The 14,855-nt window shown below is 45.1% G+C and overlaps 1 long non-coding RNA gene across 1 annotated transcript; it reads right to left on the reverse strand.

The window, feature by feature from the left end:
- Nucleotides 1–503: 503 nt before the first annotated feature.
- Nucleotides 504–14,832, reverse strand: LOC119158634. The gene is made up of 4 exons (XR_005107924.1): nt 14,354–14,832; nt 10,877–11,183; nt 10,463–10,646; nt 504–2,761 (listed from the first exon to the last, which is right to left on the reverse strand). It is a non-coding gene; the product is annotated as an uncharacterized LOC119158634 (long non-coding RNA).
- Between the last annotated feature and the right edge of the window lie 23 nt (nt 14,833–14,855).

Consider the following 14,855-nt stretch of genomic DNA (forward strand, 5'->3'; position numbering starts at 1 on the left):
TTGGTAGCAAGCAATTGACATTTTCTCAACATGCTGAAATAATCTTTGGATTTACAACTTTGTTACTGATGTCACAGTGTGGCAATGGCTGGGTAAAGGCTGGGATGCAGCAGTGCTCTTCATGTATATTGTGCAGTCAATGTTACTTATATTGAACTACTGCTAATATTGTATAATGCCATAGCTCCAAGAAGGGAAACAAGGCATGCTCTAGACAGGCATATTGGTGTCCAAAACATGGAGAGTAATGGGATGTCTTTTCCCCATAAAAAGTCAAACATGCTCTTTCATTTGCAGTTTGCATCACCAAAGATAAAAAGGCAGAATGCCAGTCTGCCAAAGTACTTCCTTTGACAGTATTAAGCAACTGCTCATTTATTTATGACTATCATCACAAATGGACTCTGACAGTCAGGACAATCAGAATAATTTTTTTATTCATTGTTTTTCAAAGTGTTCTGAAATAAAATAAAATAAAAAATATAAAATAAAAAGCAAGGCCCACCAGGGTAAATGGAAGACATATTCTTCACAAGGAATAAAGCACTATGTTTGAAGGTAATGACTAACACCACATCAAAGACAACAACCTAAAACCAGAGAGGACTGGCCAACCAGTCAGCATCACACATAAATATTATAAGATCTATTTCTTTACAACAATCAGTTGATTTTCCTGAAGTGTAAATCAAGTTGACAGCAAAGCCATCTACAAGCTAAGCACACATTTTCCCCTCTTCCTGATGACAGCATTTTCTTTGCTTGGGGAGAGACTGGATTCTTTGAGGTATTGTCTCCCTTCCTTATCCAGCAGCCAGGGACAGTCTTAGAGACAAAGAAAACTTCTAGCCTGTAGGACATGACCCATGGTCCTGATTCACCCATTGTCCAGCTCAAGGACAACCCTATGCACCACAGCACAGTCCCAGCCTGCATGTCCAGGTTTTCCTATCACGTTGCAGAGGGACAGGAGGGAAGCAGTGGAGATGCACAGCTGGTCTCACCCTAAGGTAACACTTGACTAGAAATACTAGGGGGGTGTTGTTTGCATATAACCAAACATACCTTTTAAAACTTACTACTGTAACTTTCCCAGCCAAGATGTACAAGAAAGCAAAGGGCCAGGAACTTTGTGAGTACACCCATAAACTAGTTCCTCCTCTCAAAAGCATCATCCTATATCTGTGCTTACACCATGGTGTGTGGAAAAAACTGATCCCTAGACTGGCAGTAATTCAGGATAAAATCCAGCAGCTGTTCCACACCACCTAGGAAGTGTTTGAGGTTAATTCTGAACAACAACAAAAAAAAGGGCTAGTTTCATTGTGGATGATTTCTTGAACCAGGGGAATAAAGGAGGATGGAACCAGATGAGTTGTTTTGGTGGCAATGCTAACTTTTCCTACCATCAGCTGTCCAGGACGCTACAGTCTTCAGCAACACAGCTAAAGTGACCCTAATTCTCAAGGAAAAAGTAGATGTGAAGTTGGGTTCAAATTTGCCATTGAGGTTAAAGGAGTGCCCAAAAGGAGTACTTGCTCCTACACAGTGATTCACAGCCAGGCTCTTCCTCTCCTTTGCTTTGCTGCCCCACAGTAACGGAGCCAGTTAACAAACAGAAAAACAATTGCACCAAAAATTCTGCAGTTGTTTTGCTCCAAGCCCTCAGGAAAAAAGCCTTTTATGCTTTTAATTTTTTGTTTTTCCCCTGCGTTTTTTGCCAATTGAATCAATCAATTAAAATAACTGGATTTTTTTCCTCGCCTACCTTCTCCAGCCCACCTCTGCTCTTTCTTCTTCTCCCACTCTTTCATTTAGATCTTTATTTTTTCTATATATATTTTTTATTTTTTTTTTTAAGCTTCTGGTTTGGAAAAATTACATAGCCACATTTTCACATTTCCTTTTGCCACCATATTGAAGACATTTCAGGAACACAGTGAAATGAACTTCACCCTGGACACACACATCTTCAGTTACGTTAGGGGCAAAAGGAAAAAAGACAAGAAGGCAAAGCACTTTCTGGTCCAGCTTTTATGGCTTGGCTGGCCTTTCTCTGCCTTGCTGTGACTGGCTGGTTGTTTGGATCCATCACCCACCCCCATCTCTCTATCTCCACTTTGCTGCACCACTTCTCTTCCTGTTCCTGCTATGTACACCCCTGCATCACCCCACGCAAAATAAAATAAATTGTAGGAAAACAGAAATAAAACTGTGCTGCAGATCTGAAGCTGCCAGGTGTAAGTCAAGTGAGCAAAGCTTTGAAGAGTCCGATACTCTCTTTTGACAAATGCTGGTGAATAAGGAACATCCCAGGGGCCCTGAGGCTTGTGGAGGACAAGTGTCTTGATCTGACTGTGAGGTCTTTCCTGCCAGAGCCTGTCTGAGACAAGAAGCATACAGAACGGGCTGAGGAGATCCATGCCATAAGGACAGTCAGGCTGAGGCCCTGCATGCTTTGCAGAGGGCATGAACAACAATGAGCAAATGCTGACTAGGCTGCACCTTGGCCAACACGAGGAGAACCTCCAGTTCCCAGGGGAGCACATGCCTGTCAAGCAGAGGCTGAGTTGATCCCGTTACTTGCAGCATTGACTGTTCCTGTGAGTAAAGTGGAGCAGTGGTCCTTTAACTCTTACTCCCATCACACAACAGACAGCAGGAGCCCTCACCTGTTCTCCAGACCTCTGCTGAACCAGTGAATTGAGGTTAAGATTTCTGGACAGCCTCTTCTCCCTCAGGTTTTTCTGAAAATCCCAGTCTTCAAAGAACAGCAAAACACAAAGGCAAGAAGCTACAGTCAGACATCAGTACATGCTGCACCACCGCCTTCTTCATACTCCCACATGAGCAAGAAAGAGTAGAAAGATTTTGCATCACAGAAGTTGTACTGCGCAAACAGTTGGCAATTCAGTATCTCCTAATCTTTCTTATCTGCAGACAGCCTACAAATATCTTTAGCAGTTAGTGTCAGGAGAGGGAGCAGAGAGAGCAATGCCACAGAAGTCTGAGGAAGAGGTGTTTAAGAAGCAGACCTCATGAGGTCTCTGTTCCAAATCACAAGAAATGGATGCTGAATCCTCCCCCCAGGTCACTCACAGATCTTACCTCTCCCTACACAGCAACTCTGGCAGGAGGCATTTCCATTTTCAACTAACTAAAGCCTCTGCCTTACCCCCCTCAAATGCCTGCAGCTGATTTCTGAGATTTCACCTTGTCAGATATCTTTTTTGCCAGCACTTTGCAGCAGCTTCCTCTGCCTGCAATATCTGGTGTGCCATTGTCTCAGCTGTGATCAGCTGAGTCCATCCAAGTCCCTTTTCCTCCTTCGTAACAGTCCTTAATGATTGCTGTTAACAAAGCCTTGAGGAGTTCATAGTGAAGCGAATTGTATCAACCAAGTGAAAAAGACAAAAATATCAGCATATAAAGGTCTCCATTCTAAACTGATGGTCTTTGTTCCAAACACTGTGTCCAGGGAACCAATCCTCACCTCTTAATGCCTCCCATATGCTTAAAAGGAAGGCAGAAATTACAGCTCACCATGTGCATACCATAGGGGTGAGATGCAATTTACCTTCCAGAAACAAATCCTTCCAAGCTGAAAATGCCCTTTTTTACACTACATTTTTGCTCCAGTGAAAACTTCTTAAAGGGAAAATAAATTAAAATAAAATAAAAATAGATCCTATCAGAGGTTAGAGCTCAGAGAGAAACAGGGAAAGAAGAGGTTAAATAATGGCTGCTGAGCTGGATGAGATTCATCTTGTCAGACTTAGTGAGTCTGGGCCATTTCAGTGTGGGCTGGAGAGTTTCCAGATTTGAAAGGGAACAAAAAAAAATGGACCTGAGCTAACTCCAGGCACCCTAGGTAGCTCCTGCTGGGTGCACACACTCTTCCCAGCAAGCTTGGTGCCACTACTCTCTGCCTTCTCCAACGTGGTTCTGCCTCTCCCCAACTACACCACAGCTCCACTGCTAGTCAAGTCCTGTGCCCCAGATTGTCCATCCCACTGGCAGAAATATTTCTTGTGTTACAAAGCATATTGCATGACCCTTCCCAGACTACACTGCCATCTTTTATGGATCACTTCAAAGTTTAGGGCCACAGCGACACCCATGAGCACAGGTAACTCTCAAGGCGACAATAACCTTTCTGGAAAGAGTCTGAGCCTCCTACAGCTTTTCTCACTGTCTTGCATCAGACAGGAGAGGTTAACACCTGCAGGCCAACCCCACAAGCAAGACAGCCACTAAGGACAGGCATGTTCAACCTGTCTGGCAAAGCTTTGTGGGGCCTCTGGGTGCACACATATATGTGATAGACCTTAAGGACTTAAAAAAACCTCATAAAATAAATTCCATTACATTTCTGGCAGTCCATAATATTGGGGAACTTTTATTTTCTGGTAAGGTCATTTTTCCTCACCGGCATGATCTCTTATTCACCAGAACTTCAGGGACACAAATTATAGCTTACAGAAACATAGCTCCATAAAACTTTAAAGCACATTATGACAGCAATCTTTCCTGCACAAAAGGCCACCTATCCATTTTACACCCTAAAACCAACATCACTCAAAGCACATCAACAGCCCCATAGCATTATTACAGTAAAAAGAAAAAGCCTTAATGGCTGTCGTATTTAAACCTATAGTAGAGATAGGTGGGTATTCCCTTTTTATTTGAGAGGAAACAAGTGTCCAGAATGCAATATCAACAAAGAAGCCTTTACAGAAAAATTTTGCAGATATCTAGGCAAGATTCTCAAAGCATCAGCTTTTTCACCAGTGTACTTTTCAGTTTTCCTTCACTTTCATCTAGGTCTTTTTGTTAATGAACAAATAAAATGTGAACTGACATAGCTCTGTACACCCTTGACCTCGTTTTCTAACATCAAAACACAGACTGGTTTAGAAACAACACTGTAAAGCATTCTGAGTTGCAAAACACAGCTAAAGGAAGTTTCACCTGGCTCTGGTGAACTACATAAAGATTCTGGAGCTCTATTCCTGCATGAGAAAGCCTGTAAGCAAAATATGAAGACATGGCAGTAAACACAACAACAGCAAACAGAAAATTTCTTAATGTCAATTTATGAGTTGGGAATAAGTTATACTATCCCAGATATGTTATAACAGCAACCAACCTGTCCACAAGATCTTGGAGAGTTTCTAGACAGAGAAAATTTAAATGTAAAAAACCCCTCTATAATATAGCATACAAAAATTAAAAATAAATGCTGGAGCTTTTATAGTCTTCAATAGGATGTTTAGATTAAACGAGAATACAGTCTTGTATGCAGAGAGATAAAAGCAACCCAAAATAATTTTGGTCAGACCAGCTCTCTGGAAGGCTCCAGTCTAATTCCCTACACAAAGCAGGACTAACCCCAAAGCAAGATCAGGTTGCTCAGCACCTTGTGCTGTTAGGTTCTGAAACCCCTCCAGGATGAGGATCTCACCAGCTCCCTGGTACCTGTCCCAGAGCTGTACCGCTCCAACGGGGGAAAATTTTGCAGCAGAATTTCCCTTGCTGAAATTTGTGTCCACGACCACTGGCCTTTTCAACATGCACCTCTGACACAGCCCCACATTAGGTAGCTGCAGGCAGCAAGATCTCTCCTTCATCTCTTCTCCTTTAGGCTGAAACCCAGCCCCATCAGCCCCCCATCATGTGTCCTGTGCTTCAGCCCCCAACTGCCTCATCTGGACTCTTATGTCTTTCTTATGCTTGGGGACTCCAAAATGGACACAGCACTTCAGGTGTGACCCCCTAAGTACCAAATGGAAATGAAAAAATGCTTCCCTCCACGTTAGCTGCACTTTTACTAATGCAGCCCAGTATGTGGTTGGCCTTCACTGCAACACCATTGCTACAAGTGTGCATGGGAAACTGTCAGAAATCTTGCAAAAGTCAGGGGAAACAGCACCCACTGACCCTCTACCCACACAGCCAGTCATCTCACTTTGGAAGGTAACTGGGAAGATTTACCTTTAGTAAAGCCACACTGACTGTTCCCAGTCGCTTCCTTGTCCTTTTGTGCCTTCATGTCCTTGGACATGGTTTCAAGGAGGATCTGCTCCAAAATTTCCCCAGGGACTGAGGTGAGGCTCTGTCATTTCCTGGATCCTCCTTTTTGCCCTTTTTGAAGATGGATGTGACACCTGCCTTTTTCATGGCAGTCATCAGGATCCTTCCCCAGCTGCCAAGAGTTTTCAGTGATGCAGCCAGCTCCCTCAGTGCCCTTCAGGTACATCCTGTCTGGTCTCACAGGGTCATTAAATTTCCTTAAATGACCTACAATTTTATCTTCTTCTAATGTACCTCCCTCTCTCACAGCCAGGGAGGCCATGCTAGTGAAGCCTGGAGCCTTTTCCATGTCCTTTGTCAAGAGGACACCCAACCCATTCAGAAGTGGACCAATGCTTCCTAGCTCCACCCCTGCACATTCAAGCAATGTTTCTATATTCCTTCTGGGCAGTCCATCCCTACTTTCACTTTCTGAGCACTTACTGTTTTTATTATTTGAGCTTAGTCATGAGTTCCCTGTTCATCCATGCTGGCCTCCTGCCATGCTTGCTTGACTTCTTGCAGATCAGGCTAGGCCCTTCCTCCATTTGGGGAGGTCACCCTCAAAGTTTTAGCAGCTTTCCTGGGTGGCTTTGCTCTCCAAGGTCAACCTCCATTGCAATCTCACCTAACCCCTGAATACAATGATGCCTGATCTCCTGGTGTCAGAATCATTACTCTGCCGCTTGCCTTCCTTACTTGTCTCAAATCCACCAAGTCATAATTCCAGCAGCCAAAGCTGCCATCAGCCACCACATCTGCAATCGGTTCTTCCTTATGGAGAACTAGCAGATCCATCACCTGCCCAGCACTTACATAAAAAATTAAATGACCATTAGACTTACAGTGAAGCTCTTTCTGCTTTTTTCCCCTCATCTCCTCACCTATGGAATCCCTGCTTGAAGCGTCACAAAATCATGGAACTTTTGCATCAACTGCATTGGGGCCCTCATCACACTGGCTAACCCTAATACCAGAATAATGGAATTCATTTGCATAAGGGAGACAAAAAGCTCCCCACAACCGCAGGATCTAATTCTTTGCTGTGTGTCCTCCCATCTGGGGACAGAGACCTCCTGGGCAGCACGCACCAGACCCCGCCAGGGAGTGCTGGGCAAACTGAGGATGTTCTGTGCACTATCCCCGCTCTGGTCCTCCTGTTTTAGCCTTTTAGGTACACCCTTGTCCTTCTCTTTTCACTACTTGTCCCATGTAATCACTTGGACTCCTGAGTCTGGCACTCCAGCCCTCCTCACCAGCAAGGGACATGCAAGGGACAGGGTATAGATTACACACATCATGGTATTCTAGGGAAGAGGTAAAGACTGAAGGTTGTTACTGAAACTGAAGATTTTGATTTGGGTGAAAACCTACTCTATAAAGATGAAAGCAAGTGAGACGCAGAGACATGTTGGATCCCACAGTCACCTCCTCACAAGCCATCAAGGGCACGCTTTCCCCTCAGAGCCCAACCACCAGTAGTGCAGATGTGAGCAGATGTCCCCTAAGGTACAAATGCATAAGCATAGGGAGCAAAGTCAGGTAAAAAGGGTTATGAAACAGAAACAGGGGTTAAATGTGTGGCAGAAGGTGAAAACAGGCTGGTTCCAGTGGCAGCAACTCTGGTGCGTGCTGTGACAGCCAGCAGGTGAGCTCTTCGGTGAGTGACAAGAGCACCATGTCAAGCTCCAGGTAAAGGAACAATTCCCAGATCCTGTGCCCACATGTCTTGCTCGGTGCTGTCGAGGGAAGGTACTTCCCTCATGGTGTGCAGACTTTCTAGTGCTGATGTCTGGGAATCCAGCCTTGGGGAACAGGCCAGGGACGCAGGACTGTCACAGCACACCTTGCTATACAGCAAAAAGAACATGCTTCCGCAGCCATCCCACTGAGTGAGTGGCTCCCATGTCAAAATAGTGACACTTCCTTTGACGTTTCAGATCCAGACTGGATAAAGTGCTGAGTAACCTTGTATTGGACACAACATGACAATACTCAAATATCGCCCTGCCCGGATGTCTGGTAAGCTAAGAGGGACCATTAGCTCCTGCTTGGGTGCTTCAGAAGAAATACCAGGGGTCTTTCCAGCCACTCTCACATACACATACGAACACACACATGCACAGAGATTATACAGTTCTTAAAACACTGATGCTGGGAAGATCCTTTCTTTTACAAAGCTGCTAGAGCAGACTTGGAGCTACTCTGCCCTCGCGCGGTGCGTGGGCAGTTCTGCAGTAACGCATCTCGCTGCATCTTTATGGCTCTCTACATAGACACACATCCTCATAACTTGTCATTGTATCATCCTTATCACTGTCTGTAGTAGATGCTGTACTCATTTGCCTATGGCCTCACAGACCAGTCTGAAAGTACATCACAGATCACATCCAACACATGTCTATATCACACCCCAGAGACACTTGCCATTTTGAAAATGAGCATAAGATATCATTGGATGCTTTTTAAAGCACTTCTCAGGTCACACAATAAACATTTCTTACAATATTCCTGAAGACAGTACCCAACTCTGGAACCTTGATATCCAAAAGTCATTTTAAATTGACTCAAAGACCTCACCCAAGGGACAGAGCCAAGAAGAATTTGAAAAATCATCTGAAGCCCCAGCCCAGGAACCATTCTGTGACTCCTCTAAAAGCTGGAAAACAATCTGAACTACAGATCCAGCACACCAGAAACCACAGCCAAAGGCAATTTTGAAAATATATAGATCTAAGGCCCCACCAAAGTAATTTATCAAATGTCTCAGTGATCCCACCAAAGGGACATTTAGAAAATGCCCATAGGGCATTACTGATGAAACAATTGCGAAAATCATCAAGGCAGTTGTGAAGCTGCCCTGGAGTCAAACCATATGGATTTACTGTGAACATCTTGGTGATTCTAAAACTGCCCCAAATAACACCACATAGAAGGCGTTTTGGAAGTGATCTGTAGTGTCAAAGCACAGCCATAAACACCCCATTAAAAGGACCATAAAAAAACCAACTAAAAAATCCCACAAAGCATCTAGTATTAAAAGTCTTTTGTGTGATTTTTGGAAGCATTCTCATGGGAGCCTTTTGAAGGGATTTATACAATGATCCCTCAATTTTTTATGGTCCTATTTACAATGGCTTCTTTGTGGGGTTTTGGGCTTATTCTTGATAGCTCCTTGGCAGTATTTTCGGTCTCTTCAGTGTGTTTTCACAATAGCTCCATGATGGAGGTGGGGTATTTTTACAAGAGGCATTTCATAGATTTTTTGAGACAGTTTACATAATGGTTATGTAATGGTGTTTTGGGGGAGGACCAGAGATTTGATTTAAACTGTCTGAGTGATGTTGGATTTGCAAGTATTTTCCCTGTTAAGTCTACATTCATTGGAGCACAGCCCCCATTTTATGCCATGAAGAGCAAAGAGAAGACAATCATAATAACAGGATTTCCACTGCTGACTCAAGTTGCAAGGGAAGGGCTAGAACAGCCATACTGCAGACAGCTGAAGAAACCACCACCTTGCAGTTCATGGAGGAAAAAAGCTGAATCTGCTATGAATCTTTCCATGCTTACAAGCTGCAACAATCCCAAACTGATAATCTGTGATGGTCCACCAGTGAGCTAGGCCAACACTGACTCCCGGCCAGCTATCAGTCCCCCACAGAGAAAAATGTCAGCAAAGGAAGATGAGTGGGTTAGAAGACAGCCATGATGGGTCCGGTGCAACTTCTCTTGGAGATGCACCTGATCATGACCCAGTAAAGCACCCAAGGCCCTCCATGTGATGCATCTTGTTGCTAAACTGAAACTAACCAGTCTTGCATCGTTGCTCCTTCTGAAAGAAGTGTGCCTGACGTGAGCCTTGCCCAGGATTGTAGCTTCTCTGACCAGAGACGGTAAAGCTCTGAGATGATAGTGTGGGGATTTCTGCTCAGTCAGGGGATGTGCATCCTTCTGACTCCTTTTCTGGGCTGCAGACGGTCACCATCACCTCCAACAGCACATCTGCACTAGACTGAGTTGTGTTTCCTTGCCCTCTGCCCTCCCTGTTCATGCTGTTAGTGCCCACACCCACATGACCCCTCCTCCCAGACCTGAGCACATCCTTACAGATGTTTGAAAAGTTCAGATCATGGAAATCATCCTGGCTTTGACAAAGGCCTTATATCTGGCTATGAGAAAGCCTCCCGTTTGACTCCCAAGTCTAAAGCACCAATGACTTTGAAGGCCCATGCCCGAAGTTCTTCCTTACCCCCTCTAAGTCTGTCTTGGCTCTACATTTATGGAATATCACCAGAGGCTCATTGGAAGTCTCCCTTCCACAGATTTCACACAGCAGTCATGAAAAGACATGTTGCCCCAGAAAGACAGCTGCAGTCTTGTTACTAACCTGAGTTGGTTTCTCTTGTTTATATTTATGTTGCCTTCAGGTGTATCCAGCCTGGCTAATATCCAGGTAAATGACCTTGTGTCGCTGCACTGGTATGTTACCAGCCAGATGGATGGCTCCCAGCTTTCTTCATAGCTCCAGCAAGCCTCTTCCAGACATGAGAAAAAGTGACAAAACTGCTTCTCTGCAAAGAAAAGCAGAAGAGCATCATCAGATTTTCTTCACAGACTTCTGCAGAGGGATATTGAAAGAGCATAAAAGGAAGAGTGGAAGGTATTGGGGAATATTTTGAGACAGCTGTGGGTGAACATGGACCACAATAGTGATAGTCACAATCCTGCTATCTCTTGAGGATGGAGCCCAACCTGGTTCCCTCTTCCATCACTCCCCTGACAGCAAGCATGAGTTTCTCACCCGGGGATCCAGTTGGCTTGCTCCACAGTAAAGCCAGATTGTAAATCAACATGTAAGAAGTGGAGGATCAAAGAGTTTGGGTTCTTCCACAATTGCAGCCACAATAATCTTGCCCATCCCAAATTGGTAAACCACTGCTGAAGAACAATCCGGAGCCGCCTGCTTCTGCTCCAGGCTTGAAGGAGAGCTTGAGTGCCCAAACACTGTCCTGTTTTTCCAGGAATGTTGATTTCTCTGATAAAAGAAATCACCTCTCCTTGAAACCTTGCCTTGTTTTCAACTGAAGAACATCCATCAGGCAGCTGGACTGGAAAAGAATAAAGACATTTCTTAACACAGGGCTTGCAACAAGAGTTGAAATGCAGTAACTGACTTTTTCTCCTAGAAACTGCAGCATAAGGATTGAAAACAGACTCATGGGTCCTCAGATGAGCAGCTTAATGCAATGCCTAGCTGAAGCCAGTAGGCACTCTGAGTACTGTAGCCTTTGAGTGCCTCTAGCTGGTAGAGGATTATCCTCCAGGGGATAAAGATCCTCTGGAGGATGTTCCCAAATCTGGTGGTGGCTTTTGTCAGTTTTGACCTAAGTGACTCACAGTCAAAGCAGTTCCAACCTTTCTTCCTCTGCCTTCCCCTAACCACTCCTCCTCCCATAACAACAGAGTTCTGTGAGCCCAGAAAGCATGAAGAACTTATCTATCATGGGACCACAGGTATGGGAGTCCTGAAAAATGGAAGACCTTAAGAACAAAATCTTTAGGAACAGAACCTTTAATGTAAAATATTTCCTCTGCGAATGAACAAGAAAGCACATCAGTCATGTTTAAAAGGACATTAGCTCTGTTGCATTTAAGCCTCCAAAAGACTTTTTATAACTTAAGAAGTATTTCAAATAAAATCACTTTGTTCACAAATCAGAATTGGTTTGTAATGCTTTTGCCTATGCTTAGGCTAAAGCTCTTATTGATCTGTCCTGGGCACATCTATTTTGTATCTCTAGAGTTCTTGCACATCTTTACTCCTCTGACACCACAGACTAGTACCTGCAGCTCACGCCGACACTGTAAGCTCCTGGGGTATACGAAGCAGACAAGTCTGGCATGGTTCTGCCCTACCTGTCTTTGATACATTCTCATCTCTTCCAAAATCCATCTATCTGTTCCCTGAAATCCTTATGCCTCCCTATGATAATTATGCTCATCTCAGCCACATCAGTCATTTTTCCAAAACACACAGGCAAGTGTGGAAGTATAGCATTTCTCAGATTACTCTAACGGCCAATGACAGCTTTGAAAACTTGCCCACCCAGAAGTACCATAAGGAAGGGTCAGGAGAGGTTTCAACCATGATCTGCAAGAAGGAGTAAACACAAAATGTCTCAAGCTGGAAATCTGGGCTCTGCACAGTTGGTCCCAAGTGAAATGGCCTGACTTGCCTTTCTAAGGAGAAAGACTAAGTACGTTTGAGAGAAAGAAGACTCAAGTACAGCCTGAGATGTTCGGCTTAATGGGGATCTCATCTCAGTGTACTTGGCCTATGTGCCCTGGGGACACAGTCTCTGTGTTATAATTCTGGGGCAAACCAGATTTGATTTGCAGCATGAGTGGCAGGTTAACAGCAGCTTTCCCAGTATTGCTAGTGTGGGAAATACTGAGGTAGGATGTATTGCAGCTCTGGAGAGCCAAGCCAGTGCATCTGCTGGGTAACTGCTTCCCTGATGTCCTAGCACAAGAATGGGAGAACATCTGAGTCACCACGAGTGCTGTGTTTTGGTCAGGCCATTCCGCAGGGTAGCCTTTGGGGGCACAAAGAGCCAGGCTCTGGCTGGCCTCAACAGGTCTGCTGCATGTGAGATTCAGTACCACCTACCCCAAAAGTCATGCCGCGGAGACCACCAACACTACTTCAGTATCAGACCTCATCCCACCACATCCCAACTGCCTCTTCAAGCAGGCCACAACACAGGTGGCTCCTCCACTTCCCGGGCTGGCAAGAGGTCTCTAAGTTTAAGCCAGCCTGAGGGAGCAACGCAAAAAGAAGCCTACGGATAAGGTTCTCCCAAGTTTCTCCCTTGTACCATGCTAGCTGAGCCCTTTTTATGCATTCCCAGAGGACTCTCCAAGGACAGGACAAGTCCTATCAAGTCAAGTGAAGGAATTTAGCTCTGTGGACTTTGACATAGACTCAAAGCACAATTTAGATCGGAGGTCTATGGACCTCTGGAGGTCTCTGGTCCCATCCCACTCAAAGTAGAGCCAACACCAAAATTACATTAAGTTTCTCAGGTACATTGTGGGTGCCTTTGAGAGCACGGTGCATTCATAGAATCATAGAATCATTAAGGTTGGAAAAGACCTTTAAAATCATCAAGTCGAACCGTTAACCCAGCACTGCCAAGCCCACCACTAACCCTGTCCCTAAGCACCCTATTCTGAACCCTATGATGTACCTTGCTCTTGTTTACACATTTACAAAGTTGATGTTTTTTATTTTCTCTAATTCCTTTTTCCTATTTTAAAACATGTATTTTAAAGGAAGAAATATATGAAGAACATTAAATGTGAAGAGCAACTCAATATATCTGTCAACATTCAAAAACTAAGGATGTGCACCCATTTTATAAATGTAAACACTACTTTTTGTGTGGTATTTTACATCCTTTGTGATCTAAAGTTTAATTTCAATATGCAATTTTTACTGTGGCTACCTTAGTTTTCCCAGGACATAAAAGAACATCTGGAAAAGAGTAAAGGCAGTCATGGATTTTTTTAAGTAGGTCTTCAATACTGTCAGAGATTTCATACATATCCTTGGAAAATCAACATGAGGTAGATGCAGAGGCTGATTTGATGTGCCTGTCGGGAAATGAGGAGCATGTAGCGTGAAGGTAAGCACTGTGCAGGCATATGCTGACATTTTATCTCCACTACTTCAGGCTGCATCTCTTGTGGGCTGATAGTCTGTTGTGACATTCTGGTCAAACATCCCTCTTGATTTTAAGCTCCAAGAGGACCGTATGATGATGTAGTCTGACACAGAGTTTCACTTACTGGTACCTGCCTGCAGCACAATAATTTCTGCTTGAACTGGATCTAGAGAAAGAGGCGCTGGCATGGCATGGCAGCGCATCTGCCAGCTCTCAAAGTTTAGCCCTCCTGGCTAAATGCTGATTTCTCATCCCCAGCCGCTGGATCTTGCCAATCAATCCTCTGCTCACTAGGTTAGTACAACTAAGGTGTAACAAATCCTCCGAACTCTTGTTCCACCTGCAGCCTCAAAACAGACTGGTCCAGCCTCTCTGAAAGTTTATGAATTCACGATCGGCTTCCAGGCCAGAACAATATCTTAACCTCTGTGTACAGATTTCATAACTCAGAATTTGTTCTGCATTTAGCTGAAAATTTGTCTCAGTCAGTAACAATGACTCTGTACCGAGAACCTGACTATATGTATAGCTTCAGGTTTTTAAATTCATACCCAGGCACTTGGCAGGATGGAAACGAGCTTGAGGGCAGGGGGAGAGCGGAGGCGGCAGCCACCATGAGCGCAGGGAGGGCTGTCAGCTGGAGGCGATCCACCGGAGATGTTGAGTTGTGTGTGTGGGAAGAGCTCAGAAATAGCACTCCCTTAAAAATCCTGGGATTTTAAAGCAGACTTCTGGGGCCTCGCTCCCGGTTTGGCTGCAGCAGTCCCGGCAGAGCCACCTCCAGGGTGTTGGCCCTCGAGGAGTGGTGAGACGCGGGGGCAGGGCGCGGGCCGCGGCGGGCCCCGCTGAGGGGTCTGCCCGTTCCCCGGGCCCATCCTCGCGAGGCGCCGGTCAAGAAAGCGGCAACGTCTTGCCGGGGCTTCCCCGGCCCTGAGCAAGCCCGGGTAGCTGCTGCGGGCCGGCGGCCGCGCTCCCGCTCGGCACCGTTTTCCCGGCTCGGAGGGACACGGGCCCGGGCCCGGTGGAGGCGGCGGCGGCGGGCGGGCGGCGGGC

This window comes from Falco rusticolus, chromosome 17 (assembly GCF_015220075.1).
Source record: "Falco rusticolus isolate bFalRus1 chromosome 17, bFalRus1.pri, whole genome shotgun sequence".
In the NCBI taxonomy this organism is placed as follows: domain Eukaryota; kingdom Metazoa; phylum Chordata; class Aves; order Falconiformes; family Falconidae; genus Falco; species Falco rusticolus.